The 14,100-nt window shown below is 42.3% G+C and overlaps 1 protein-coding gene across 1 annotated transcript in view; it reads right to left on the bottom strand.

Annotated features, from left to right (window-relative positions):
• LOC125324045 (opsin-5-like) overlaps positions 1 to 8,120 on the bottom strand; it is a 37,220-nt gene extending 29,100 nt beyond the window's left edge. Inside the window, exon 1 of the mRNA XM_048299571.1 lies at positions 7,798 to 8,120. The gene's annotated coding sequence lies outside the window, so the exon portion shown is untranslated. The remainder of the gene's footprint in view (positions 1 to 7,797) is intronic.
• Positions 8,121 to 14,100: the final 5,980 nt, after the last annotated feature.

Here is a 14,100-nt window from a genome sequence, read left to right as displayed (position 1 = left end):
GTGTCCTCTTACATGGGGCTTAGACAAATATGGGTACATAGTGGCAAAATCTGAAGTCTTTAAGTTAGTAAGAATCTAACTTAGTAAGAAATATAAATTAGTAATTAACCTAAATTAGTAAGAAAACAATCACTGTGCTCATGTTAGCCAGCCAAAAATGAATGTACTCAATTTATGTACAACAGCCAAACTGGTATGAGGTACAGAATGCATTTTTGTAAATTTGCAGGCAAATGAAGGAAATATTAATGCCAACTATTAAAAAAATATGAAAAAACTAAAATAATGTTGTAGCTCAATGAAAAAAGTTATTTAGTATGGGAAGCAGCAGTGTGTAGTGAGTGCCATAGGAATCCCAGAAACTGAACTATTCTCAGATGCTGCCAAAATCCTCTGTGGAAGTTACTGTGGCAGGGATGCTTTAATGTACTTGACAAGAGAGCACAAGAAATCAAATATTATTTCCAAAGTCATGGCCCACAGACAAGTGTTGCAATTATTTGTAAAGGCAGATTAATTTATCAAGGGATAAATGGCAGAGTGAAACAAAAGATGTCCATAGCAAGAGTCAGTAGGGCTCGTTTTGAAAGATTAATACAGCTAAAGTGATAACACTATCAATTGTATTAAGAAAATAATTTTCTGCTCTCTCATGATATGTTAAAAACAATAAAACTATGAATAATTTTATCAGAGTCAGTAAAAGACAAAAGCTAAAATCATTAATTAGTGCCAGTAATTACTATCTTTTTAAGAGGAAAAGAGGTAATTATGTCTTCCTTTAATTTGTCCAATGACATCCATTTCTCAGTGTCTTCACAGCTAAGTCAGTCAGCTCTCAGTGTCTGCTGGGTCCCAGCTCACACTGTCAAGTATCATTTCTATCCTAAACTTTCCCTGGGTATATTTTGAGGAGCTCCTTTCATAGTCTGGGGCTGTGGAAGCACAGGCAAAGGTCCCAGTGGGCATTTCCTCATCCTGCCACACCATCCTGGCTGCTGCAGTGGTGACACGGACCATGGTGACTGTCAAAACTCACAGCTACGACATACATCCTTAGCCAAGTATTTCCCAATAGTCCAACCAGACACTTTATTTAGGAACACAAATAATAATGATCAGAAAACTTATTTCAAAACAGCTACAGAGCACCATCCTTTTTCTTTTTTTTTTTTTCTTTTTTTAATCTCCTAATGTAGTAGAAGAAATTCTCTTAAGAAAAATGGGTTTTGTTTAATCTCAGTTTAGGGCTAAATCCTGAAGATTCAAGCTGTAGACTGGAAATCTGTCTTTTGTCCTTAGTAGGCTTGTTTAACACCAGGCTGCTGGTTATTTTACAGTGGATTCACTCCCACCTGTTGAAGAGGAAACATCACTTTGAATGCACTAAATTAAAAGTTTAACATGTTCTACATTTCAGGTGTGCACTGTGCTCCATCCCATCACATCCCACTGCTGCTTTTGCGCTAATAATGATATAAAACAGGAAATTTGGTATGCCTCATGTTTCTCCCACAAGAGAGAAACAGAGCTTTTGGAACAACAACTTTTGGTCTGCTGATACCAAGAAAATGCTTCAATTCTACCTGTCACAGAAGATCTGCCCAAACAACCTAAGGCAACATCCCACAGGAGCACTGGAAGGGCAGGGGTGAGAGAAAAGCGACACTCAGATCACAGAATCATAGAATGCCTTGGGTTGGAAGGGACCTTCAAAGATTATTCCATTCCAACCCCTACTGTGGGCAGGGACACCTTCCACTATCCCAGGTTGCTCCAAGCCCCATCCAGCCTGGCCTTGAACACTTCCAGGGATGGGGCAGACACAGCTTCTGTGGCAACCAGTTCCTCACTGCCCTCAGTGTATGTGGTCCCCATCTCAGGCTAAACACCACTCAGGTATTTTAAATAAAGTCCTGGTTGGGTATATAATAACCTAATAACCATAGGACATAACCCTATGTCCTATGAAGTAAAACTATTACTAAATAATAATAGGTTTCGTGTTTGGCCTAATCAATTTTTTTTAAATGTGACAATAATAAGTTCCCAAGTGGTTATGTGAGTGTTTGGTGCTTCCTTCCCCTTAAGGATTGGTTGTCAGAGTGTCTGCAGCTACTTTTACTTTCTTAGGCAGTGCAGACCCACAGCAGTGGATCTGCAGAGCAAAACAGCTGCTGTTGAGGACCTTCATTTTTCCAAGGCTTTCCACTTTTCAAGCACTAAAAAGAAAATAGAAAGAGAAAATAGAAAAAGAAGAAAAACAGAAAGAAAAAGAAAAAAAGAAAATAGAAAAAGAAAAAGAAAAAAAGAAAAAGAGAAAAAGAAAAAGAAAAAGAAAAAGGAAAAGGAAAAGGAAAAGGAAAAGGAAAAGAAAAAGAAAAAGAAAGAAAAAGAAAAAGAAAAAGAAAAAGAAAAAGAAAAAGAAAAAGAAAAAGAAAAAGAAAAAGAAAAAGAAAAAGAAAAAGGAAAAGAAAAAGAAAAAGAAAAAGAAAAAGAAAAAGAAAAAGAAAAAGGAAAAGGAAAAGAAGAAAGTGAATGATAAGACAAGCCTGTTTATAATTGATTCCTTAATTCTGGTTAATAACCATAGATCAAAACCCAGGTTCTCAAAAGATATTTCATGGCATAAGTGCTTCATGCAAAGTGGTAGGCACACTTGGACAAGCACTGGGAATTAATCCAGTTATCAAGGACTGGTTTGGTTTTGGTTTTGCTGCCTCAAAAGACCAAAGGATTCCACATTGGTACATCTCCAATGTCCAAAGCTGGGAGCAGAGAGCACTGCACCACAAGGTGCCATCCAGCCCATCTACTGACCCTCTTTCCAGCACATTCTGTGCTGGAAGGCGCCCAGTGCCTGTGAAAACAGATTTAAAACCACAACAAAAGAAACCAACTCGTTCTGATTATTAGAAATGAGTTCGTGCTTATATCAGTGCTGCAGACACTCATCTTTAATTAATACAAACAATTCCACTTTTAAATAATATATTCTTTAAAATGGAACTGTTCCACTATAGCCAACCTCAGGAGATGCAAACTCCTGACTCAGACACTATAAAATGTCAATACCTAGCCTCAAAACTTCTGAGATTAAAGAAAAAAAAGTGATTTGAGGTTTCTTGTTTGGCCTAATCAATGCAGCTTTGCCAGCCCTACGTCTATTTTGCTCCCTGCTTTCTTCTCATCTCTCACTGGGGGTGTTTCAACGTGTCCTTCATGGCTTGGCCAGGCTGTTCTTACCCTGAGGGATGCCAGGGCATGCCATCCCCACCTCTTTCAGGATAGAAGTCGACCACATAACAATGGTTACCTTCCTGACCTCTTCCTCCTGTAGGCAGGGCACAGAAGGAGGGGGGAGAAAATCTTGGGTTTTGCTGCAAAGCACCTGATGTTTTCTCTAAGGTTTAGGCAAATCCAGGGAAATTTCACCCAGAGTTGCCACAAGCATGATGTTTTGCAGGAGTTGAGTGACAGCAACCAAAAGGACCTGACCTTTACCTGTAATTTATCACAGAAACACAAAATCATAGAATGGTTTGGTTTGGAAGGGACATTAGAGACCATCCAGTTCCAACCCCCTGCCATGGGGCAGGGACACCTTCCACTAGGCCAGGTTGCTTCAGAGGTCCATCCAACCTGGCCTGGAACACTTCCAGGGATGGGGCATCCACAGCTTCTCTGGGCAACCTGTGCCAGGGCCTCACCACCCTCGCAGTAAAGAATTCCTTCCTGATGTCCAATCTAACCCTGTCCCTGTGAGTTTATTTCCATTATTTACCGGGCACTGACATTTGGTTTCAGGGGTTTGCAGACCCCCCAGTGACTGCATCACAGCAGGCACAGCAAGAGACTTTCCATGCCCCAAACAAACTCCAGTGTATGAGGTCTTTAGGTCCCATATTCCTCTACAACATCACCTGGAGAAGGTGGGAACTTTAGGGCAGCTGCTGCCTCAGCAACTCTAAACCACTGTCACAACCTGTCCTGGCTGGGGTTTTGTCCATTTATATTTCATCAGACACCAAGACTTTGCCACTGCCCATCATTTCCATCCTAGTCTACCTGTTTTCCCATCTCCTGAAGGAAATTCTTACAGTCCCCTACCCTTCTGAGGGAGCAGAAAGGTCTGGAGGACCAAGCACAAAGCAACCCCCAGGGTCCTGCCAAGTCTCATCCCTTCTACTTGATGTGCAGTTTTCAGCAAATTGCTAAACCTCTTCCCCCCAAAGGAAAACAGAGGGAATCTGTATCTACAGGGGAACGTGGGCCAATGGACTGATGTGTTCTGGTGCAACGGCTCCCAAGTCCGTGATCCGAGCAAGAACAATGTGTTCTGCTGGTTTGGAAAATGATTATAAACCACAAGGTGTCCTGAGGGATGGGGAGGTACAGTGAAGTACAAATGAACTTCTTAGCTATGACAGACTAAGATTTTGCAGGCATACTCTGAGATCTGAAATTGTGGGGGTTTTTTCCCCCAGGACAGCATCTTCAGAAGAAAACTGATTCACTTACAATAAAGAGATCAAAACTGAAATTTCAGATCTGTCTCAGCAGCTTGTTATGTTTTCAATGTTTGATGTGAAAAACCACAAGCATTATTGTTTTCGAAAGTTGTACAATTAGTCCTCAATATCCAGAAGATGTAACAGCATCCACAAGCCTGCAGTCAACCAAATTATACAATTTATTTGTGGGTTTGTTTTCTCATATCTCAATAAAACAATAAATAATGCTCTCTGGCCTGCTAATATCCCTGAGAATGGCCATATATGTGTGTGTATATATATTTTGTTTTTGTTTTTGTTTTTGTTTTTGTTTTTGTTTTTTTTGTTCAGGAACAGAATCTGAAGGTGCTGGGGCATGCAAATAATGGAATGTTTCTTTCAGCTCTTATCTGATTTCATGGCAGGTTAAATCCTGGTTTTGTTGTTACAGATGAGCGTCCAGACTATTCCTAATAATGGAAATTTCACAGCCTCCTGAGGTAAACTTTTCCTGAGGTTAATCAAAATTTTCAAAGAAAGAAACTTGAGATCACACACTTCTTAAAGAACTTACATCATTAGGTCAGAGAGAATAATTTTCCTCCCAAATCCTTAATATCTGATACAGGTAGATCCTTTTGGGGAAGAATAATATTAGGGATTCATTTCAGTATTTTAGGGGTGCAATTAGTGAAGATCCAATAATCTGCTGCATTCAGCCTTGATAAAAGTCTTGCTAATGCAAAATGGATTATGAACAGGGCTGTGCACAAGGAAAGGAAATTCAAGTGCCTTAAACAGGTAACACACATCGAGAAGGGTAGGAGAATATTGAACTGGCAAGAATTGGGCATCAAAAGTGCTTTTAATGACTCAAAAAAAAATTGCAATTCACCATGATAATATACCACAAAATATGCATGAATTGCAAGAGGTCTAAGTGCAGGAAAGTGAGAGGAAATCAATAAAGTTCAGAAGAACCTGAATTCAAAAACAAACATTATTTTTTCTGGTGAATAGAAGGCATTTAAGAAGCACTGAAAACAACTCAATTTGAGAAATTAAAATTAAGAACTATGTAAAGGTAAATGTTTGATAAACAACAATAAAGATTTCCTTCTGCTTGGGCTTTAGTCCATAAACCCAACCTAAATGCAAAGCATCATAGGCAACAACCCCGCAACAAGATCTGATCACTCTCTGCAAAGCTCCTCAGGGTTGGTAGCCAGCCTATTAGGAGGAAAAGATCTGTGTTCCCACTGTATTCCCAGGGATCCCACTGACACATCAGAATTTCCTTACATCCATGTTTGAGCTCACCTTGATCACGAATCTGAAGGCACCCGCCCCTGCTCTTGTCTGGGGCAGACAGGGCCATATTTTCTTGCAATATTCTTCCTGGCAGTCCTGGTAGTGACCAGATCAGCCCTGTGAAGCTGCCACAGCAAAGTAACCTGGCAGATTTCTGGCTCTACCCTTCTCCTTAACTTGCAGTGGGAACCTGGCTGTCTCTGTAGAGCTGAGCCAAAACAAAGCTAAAGAAAACAGAGGCAGACACTTCACAGGATCTGGAGAGACTGTAAAGGTTTTATTGAATCTTTCTGAGGTAGTGACAGCACAGCATTTCACACTCCTGCTTCACTGAGGTTGGCTTGGGAAAAAAGCATATGCCACTCAAATGTGGGAGCTACATAATCAGCAGAGACTGTCTAGGAGAAAATGTAAGGCAGTCACAGCCAGGCATCGTTTAGAGAGTAACAAAAAACAGTCTCAGTAACCCAGCAAGTGGCGTTTTAACCAAGAAAACCCCAAGTGTAGCACCACCAGAGAACTAGCAACAAGGAAAAGCCATGAAAACAAGACCAGCTGAAGAGCAGAAAGGCAATGCCAGATCTCAAGAGACAGCACCTGAAATCTCATTTAGGCTCCTGGAGCACTTTTCCATAGAAGTTTCCTATTGCAGAGGAAATCCTGTCCCTCTGCTTCAGCATCACTGCCCATTTGTCCACTAAACAAATGTCCTGGAGACACACAAACACCCAACTCTGTCCCAGGGAAGAACAAGTGGCTTCCTGGCAGACCAACACATGAAATCTCATCTGATCCTTTCTCATGTAAAACATAAGGCTTGGGGTAACTAAATGCACAACTATTTTCCAGCTCATAAACTGAATTAGAGCGGCTTAGTCATCTATGTGCAGTCATGTAACGAGTCAGGGGCGGGGAATGCAACTTTCTGCTGGATCTCTCTCCTCTTGTTACAGGCTGACCCTGATACTAAAATTGTCCTTTTGCTGCCTGTTTACCATTGAGGAAGTTCAGCACTGCAAATTGGGGTGCAGGCAGGCACACAGAGCGGGTGTCTGCATCCAGCTCAGCAAAGAAACATCCCCCAAATGCATGCAAATACAATGATATATTGATGCCTAATTCTTGGGTGAGTACTTCAGTGCTATTTTGTTATTAAATGATGCTTAGAGTTCAGCTAAATACAAAGAACTGTATATTCTTTGGTGCAAAGTGCCATCACAACCCTGTGCTGATCTACAGTTGTTCAACTCTGGGCAGTTCCCTTCTGTCAGTGAACAAAGTTTCTGCAAACACTTTCTCTCTTGTTGTAAGGGAGTTTTTTGGGATACTAATTTTAATTTCTTACTTTGAAATCAACTAGTAATCAGCATTAAATCAATACCAATCAGATAATCAGTATCAAATCAATCGATGTTTTAGGCTCCTGGTATTGCCCAAAGACACAAGTGATTAATTCTCTTCCAAATTCATTCTGTAATAAAGGCAATGCCAGGTTTGTGCAGAACTCCAAAAAGATTAATGGAAAAACCAGCCCAAAAAGGACAATATTTATCAAAATGCCATTAGACTGAGCAGTCCTGTTACATCATGAAATTATCCTTGGTTATATCACACACGCCTGAAGACTCAAATGCCTTCAAAAGGAGTGGAGGAGAGAAAAGAATAAATGATGCTGTGCAATATCAAAACTTCCAGAATTTTTTCCTGAATTTCTCAGATACACTGCAGAAGGCTGCACCCTGACATCTTCATTCCTATGATGAAACATTTTACTCTAGAGGAAGGAGAAGAAAAATAGAATAACAATCAAAAGGATTCTGTGAGAAACTAAGTATGAGAGAAGATAATATGAAAATTACCTAAATTAAGAATACAGTGAAAATAGGTAATGTAAGCACCCAGGTGTGCATCTGTGCATGCCATTTTGCACCTGCATATTCTTGTGCATGTAAAAACACACTCTTTCAGCAAGAACAGGAGAAACAGAACTTACCTTATTAATGAACTCTGTATAGACCACCCCCCTAGAGCTCCACAGCTGCTTTTACTTCAAAGTCTGGACCACAATGATCTGTAAAAGCATAAATCCACAGTGGTCTTGGTGTTTAAAGTTTTAGAGTTCAAGAGGAAGAGGAGAAAATCATTCTGTTCCTCAGTACGAGGCAGTCTCCCTCCTTCTCGCACTTCCCATCTCGGACTCCCAGACCCTGGAATCTGCGCTGTTCCTCCCTCTCTCACTCTCCCCAGTGGTGCTGCTGTCAATCATCCATCTCACCCCATGAAATTCCCTCTCTGGAGCATCCTGCCCCTCTGTCCGTGCCAGGCAGCTTCCCAAAGTGCAGGGACCCCGGGAGTGCAGCAGACAGAGGAAGGGGCGTAAGCCAGAGCCAGGCAAAGTCTGTCACACCACATGTCACACGCTGCTGGGAGCCTCCTGCCAGCACAGCTGGAATCCTGTGCATCGCCCCCGACACAGAACGGAGGATGCTTTTAAACTTGAAGGTGCTTTTTCTCATCAAGTTATTCTGACTTTTCTGGTAAGAGAGGAAAAAGACCTGCAGTCCTAAAAGGTGCTTTCACAAAGGTAATAAAAGCATCTTTCAGTATTGCATTTCACTTTTCTTCACCAGCACCACCAGGCAATTATAAGGCTGGGCTGGATGGTAAAAAGATGTGTGTGTAAATCATCATCACTACCCCCAACTCAGAAAGTTTTTACATTAACTGGAGACCTGACTTTCAATCGCCACTGCAGCAAAATAAAATCTGAAGCCTGCATAAGAAGTTTACAAAGATGAAATACAGGGATTGATCCTCGATTTTCTTCACTGAGGCAGATTTCTGAGTCTGTACAGCCAAATCTCAGAGTCAGTTCTCTTTCATCAGCTCTGATTAAGAATCACTTTCCTAGGTAACACAGCAAACTGAATCCAGTCCTAGATACAGAAAGAATATTGCAGGGAACATTTTTAGATGCTTCGCAACCCAACATTTACCCTATCACCTTTCTGCCAGGGGCTAGGAATTAAGGGGCTGCAGAAGTCACTGAAAGATTTTAATAAATTACTTCACTTGGCATTTTAGTATTAAAGATAAATAGAGAGGATGACACTTTTTTTGTTTCATTAAAAAAAAAATCATCATGATTTCATGGGTGTCTTTCTGTGCTTGCCAGAGGTGGAAGGATTGTGTTCTAGCAGTAAAAGACAAAAAAAGGATTCTCTCCTAAAATGGTAAAAGATAAGAGGCAGCAAATGATTTCCAGAATATGGATATTCCTCTTAGCCAGTGCAGAGTCTCCCAGTGAGGCTGGATACCACTCTCTGATGGTTACATAAAATAGAAAAGCAACCTGTTTTCTCCTTTCCTAATGAAGGAACTGGGAGTAGCCCAGTTTTTGGGTACAGACTGGCCCCAGTCAGTTCACCCTTCCTTGGCACACACCAGTCCTTCAGCACAAAAGCACTGCATGTAAAGGGAGGAATCATGAAACTCCAGAAAGGGACTCTCTGACTGACCCAAAATCCAGGCTACACCCTCAAAGGCCCTGTGTGGCAAGTGACTTGAGGCCAGTTCACTGCAGGATTAACAGGAACACAGAGCTTTCTGCTCGGTTGGTTTGAAGCTGCTCTGCAGAACATGCTCATCATTAATGCCATGTTTTATTTAGGGGGTGAAGGACCCTGGCAGAGGAAGGTGAAAAGTACATGATTTTCCAAAGAGGAAATTCACTCTAGGTAAGAACTTCAGTCTTCCAAACTGTCACTGCGTGCCAAAACAGCTGCAGACACCAGCTAAGCTCTTGGGATGTGGAGCTCTGAGCCCTCCAAAACCACCCCTGTGCTGCAGCCCTGCAAACCTTTAGAAGAGAGCAAGGCAACTGCCTGCTTTGTAGGTGTGAGTCCTGGGGACAGGTGACACCGTGTGTCCCTCTTCACCTCCAGTTTTTCGCATCAACATGGAGCAGAGCACTAAACATCAGCATTTAGTGAGGGTTAAAGACAGCAGCATAACTCAGGATGGCCAGCACTTGGAAAGGGTAAAGAACAGTGGAAAAGGAGGAGGAGATGGGTGTAATTTAGAGCATCACCCAGAGCCTGCAGCACTAGGAGATAGCAGAAACATGGTTCTTCTCCAAACACTGGTTTCTTTAAAAAGGACTTTGATAGTTGCTCTGGACTCAAAAACCAATAGATGTAAAATATAAATCAAAGTCCTTCTGGCACATGTCACTTATCTCTAGGAAAGAGTTTGCAGAAATCATAGCTAACAACTCATGAAAGGCAGCGATGGAAGGAAGCTGAGTTTATTCCCCAGTTTATTGCAGGTGGTGACATTGCCATTTTTAGTAACAGATCACTGATGTCCCCATCTTAGCTCCCATCTTAACTGGTCTTGACTTCCTTTCCTTGCTCAAGAAGCAAAGTAGTCAAGGCACTAAAATCTTAACAGCAAAATAAGAAAAGTGGTGAGAGGGTTATTTTTTTAATCGCAGTCCTTGTTCTCTAAACCTTGGACTTGCTCATATTTGGCAAGATTCAGTCCTATTACATATGGCAAAATCCCAGCAAAGAACCACATGTGAGTGAAAGTCCTGGCAGAGTAAGGGTTCATGGCTGGGAAAGAAGCTCACTAACAAAAATAGTATAAAAATAGCCCCAGGCAAACCGCAAAACCGAGGAGTTTTTGAAGATTTTTATTGTGCCAGGCCAGGCTGAGGATGTAGTTGAATGTTGTGAACTGTCTCATGAACTAGTTCAGGCTTAGTGAAGAGGTGAAACTCAAGGATTCAAGTTGTTGAACAACTTTTTCAGGAATCTCAGAGGAAAAAACTCACAGTTTGGAAAATGTTCCACTTACTGAGGAAAACTAAGAAACTGCTGGTGTCCCCAAGCTTGGATGAATCTAAGTGGCATGTACCATGAGAAACAGAGAAATAAAAGCCAATATTGAATATGCTTGCAAGGACAGAAAACTGAATACTTTATTGATTTTTTAGAAAACAAATGTACAGGAAAAAAGAAAGGCTCAGAGAAAAATATCCTTCAGCCTACCAGTTCATTCATTCAATTTTTCTTCCTATTTTTAAAGCAGCTTTTTAAAAATTATTGATTTAATGCAACAGCAAATAAAGAATAAATCAGAGTGGCAGCATTTCTATTACTGATACACCACAGCTCTGCAAGGTGTCTTCAACACCCTGCACGAGGCACAGCGAAGCTCCATGCTCACTGCACAGCACTGTGGGGTAACCCTGGTGCAACACAAAGAACACCAGTGCAGAGCAAACATGGTCGTGTGCCAAGGGCAGGGTGTTTGAAATGCTCAGCATATTTATTCACATGGTTATTAAAAAAATAATAATTGTGGCTTGATGCTTAATGTCACACTGATCAACTGAGATAAAAATTAACTCCCTGCTCTGCTTACGCCATTTCATCTTGGCTACATGAAGTGGAATGAAAGAAGGGGGTTTGAGTGCAAGGGCTTCATCCATCTGGATGTGTCCAAGGAAACTCTTCCTATTCCTATTATTGCCTCATTAAGAAATAGATGCCAGGACTCATTAGAGGGCCAGGCTGTGCAAACCTCCGAGTCATACACTGCAGCATGTGACACAGCCAATTAACACAATGCCAGTGCAAATCTTGAGGCACAGAAGAGCTTGGTGAGGTGGGTGCCATCCTGTCCTGGAGGCTCATCTTCTGTCTGCCAGAACACATTAACTGGGCCATGGACTCTGCTGGGTCTACTCAGGCCATTTTGAATGATATTTTGAATATCACTGCTGCAACTGGATTATCACTGGATTTGCCAAGTGGAGCAATTGTGCACATGCCCAGGACTTCCCTGTTGGGGAACTAGAGGAGATCTACTGCCTTCACCCTTTAAGCCTTCTTCACAGTGCCCCTTCTCTCTGGGAGATACCTTGCTCAGCAAATGGGTAGGGTAATGAGAACCAAAATAAAGTCTCTAAACACCCCTCCCTTTTTCCAGGGCTCAACTTCACCCTGGATTTTCTGGCCCTCCTCCCCTCAGTGGTGCAGGGGGACAGGCAAGGGGGGCTGTGGTCCGTTCATCACATGTTTCTGGAGATCCTTCCTCCTCAGAGGGAGGACTCCTTACACTGGTCTCCTGCTCCAGTGTGGGCTTCCTCTCCCAGGAGACAGATCCAGATCCCAATCCCAGGATGAACCGCTTCAGTGTGAGTCCTTCCCACAGGCTGGAGTTCTGCATGAACTGCTCCAATGTGGAACCCTCCCACAGGCTGCAGTCCCTCAGGAATGGGCTCCTCCAGTGGGGTTCCCCCTGTGAGTTCACAAATCCTGCCAGGACTCTGCTCCAGTGTGGGCTTCCTGCAGGGTCACAGCCTCCTTTGGGCATCCCCCTGCTCTGTTGTGGGGAGGACAACATGGCTCCATGGCTGCAGGTGGATCTCTGCTCCCTCACGGATCCCCATGGGCTGCAGGGGCACAGCTGCCTCTCTGTGGGCTGCGCCGGGGGCTGCAGGGGAATCTCAGCTCCAGTGCCTCCAGCGGCTCCTGCCCCTCCTTCTGCACTGACCTTGGTGTCTGCAGAGCTCTTCTTCTCACATGTTCTCACTCCAACAAGGAGGCTTTTTTCCTTCATTCTTAAATATGTAATCACAGGGGCCATTTCGCCTCACTCAGAATGCACAGCTGAGAGTAGTCAAGCAAACTGCCCTCTAAAAATGCCAACTTTTCTAGAACTGGAGAACTAAGTCTAAAAGTAGTCCTAACTCTAACTTTTCCTCACACATCCCTCCAAAACACCTTGCACCAACCTCCACTGCAAACGTAGGCAATGTCTCCTTTAGCACGCCTGCATGGAGTAATGTATTTCTCTTACTAAGCCATATAAAATCTGTGTGATCAATCAAGCCACTAATTCTGTCCTCTGGGTGTGCAGAACTTGCCAAAGACAACTTTAAACTAGGCCACCTGCTGACAGTTCTCTCAGGCCATCTGGGTACATCTCACTTCAAAAAAGGCCTCTCTCCAGCAGTGAGGACACCTTGGGATCCTCTGCTTTCAGCCAGTGGTCCCCGGCTCCCGAGAGGAGGGACAGGGATGGCACAAAGCAAAGAAACAGCCAATAAACAGCAGGTGAGCAGAATTCCAGACTTTATCCTATGGCATATGAAGATCATTATATGTGCAGGCTAAAATCCATCTCACCTAATGGGAGTTGCTGAAATGTTAAACATCAAAATTTAAATATCTGTCAGCTTTTTATCTTTAAGCATGAGGGAAAAAAACCCCAAAACCAGAAATCACTTTTACCATGGAATCATTCAAAAGAGGAAATTGGTTACAGAGAAATGGAAAAATGTAGTTTGATTAAAAATTGGAAATTAAAATTTCTGATGTTAGATACTTCCTAAAAACTCATTTTTAATTTCTTCATCCCTGAAAGTACATATTAATTCTGAAATTGAATGAAAGTTAAGCAGTTTACTTGCTTCTTGGTTTTTTTAGGGGAACGAGGACTACACAATTACACTGCCCAAGTTTTACCCAATAACTTTTGAACCTCAAAAACAGAAACAAATGGAAATCGCTAATTATATCTCTTTTAATTCTTTGAAGAAATATCAAAAAACATAGATAAAGGAGATGCAGAACCATAGGCAAAGTAAGGAGAATCACCAACTTTACAGTTTGGAGCAGCAAATCCCTTCTTTGGCAGCAAATCCCTTCCCTGTCCATCTTTATCTGGAGAGATGTGCTTGGCTTTGTACCTGCCATTCTTTCAGCTGCAAACTTCCCTGCTATTCATGTAAGTTTTGTTAAACTAATCCAACTTATGCCAGTTGGTTTAGCAAGTGGTTTTGATAAGGTTCCGTCCAACCCCTTTCTCCTAATTGGGAGAAATAAGGCTCTGCTTGTGCAGTCACCACTGCTCCAACAGCATCCTTTAGAGATAATAATAATTTTAACTCTGTGGTTCTCATTTCAGCTCCTGTTTATTCAGTTTCTGGACATACTGGCAGCCTGGTCTGACTACACTCCTTTGAGGCAATGACAGAGAGAATTGAGACTGTCTTGGTATCACATCCTTAAAAAAAAAGAAACTGTTTGCAGGACTGGGGAGAAGGTGTGAAATGAACCAGGGCTGGGGGTGGGGAAGGGGGGGGGGGGGGGTGTTTATGTTTAGTGAATATGATCTGAAAATTTTCTTCACCAAAAGGGTTGTCAAGCACCAGAACAGGCTTCCCAGGGGAGTGGTGGAATCACCATCCCTGGAGGTATTGAAGAGATGTGTAGATGTGTCA

This window comes from Corvus hawaiiensis, chromosome 3, assembly GCF_020740725.1.
Source record: "Corvus hawaiiensis isolate bCorHaw1 chromosome 3, bCorHaw1.pri.cur, whole genome shotgun sequence".
Lineage (NCBI taxonomy): Eukaryota > Metazoa > Chordata > Aves > Passeriformes > Corvidae > Corvus > Corvus hawaiiensis.
Note: the sequence above shows the minus strand (reverse complement) of the source record. Positions and strands in the feature narration are given on the sequence as shown.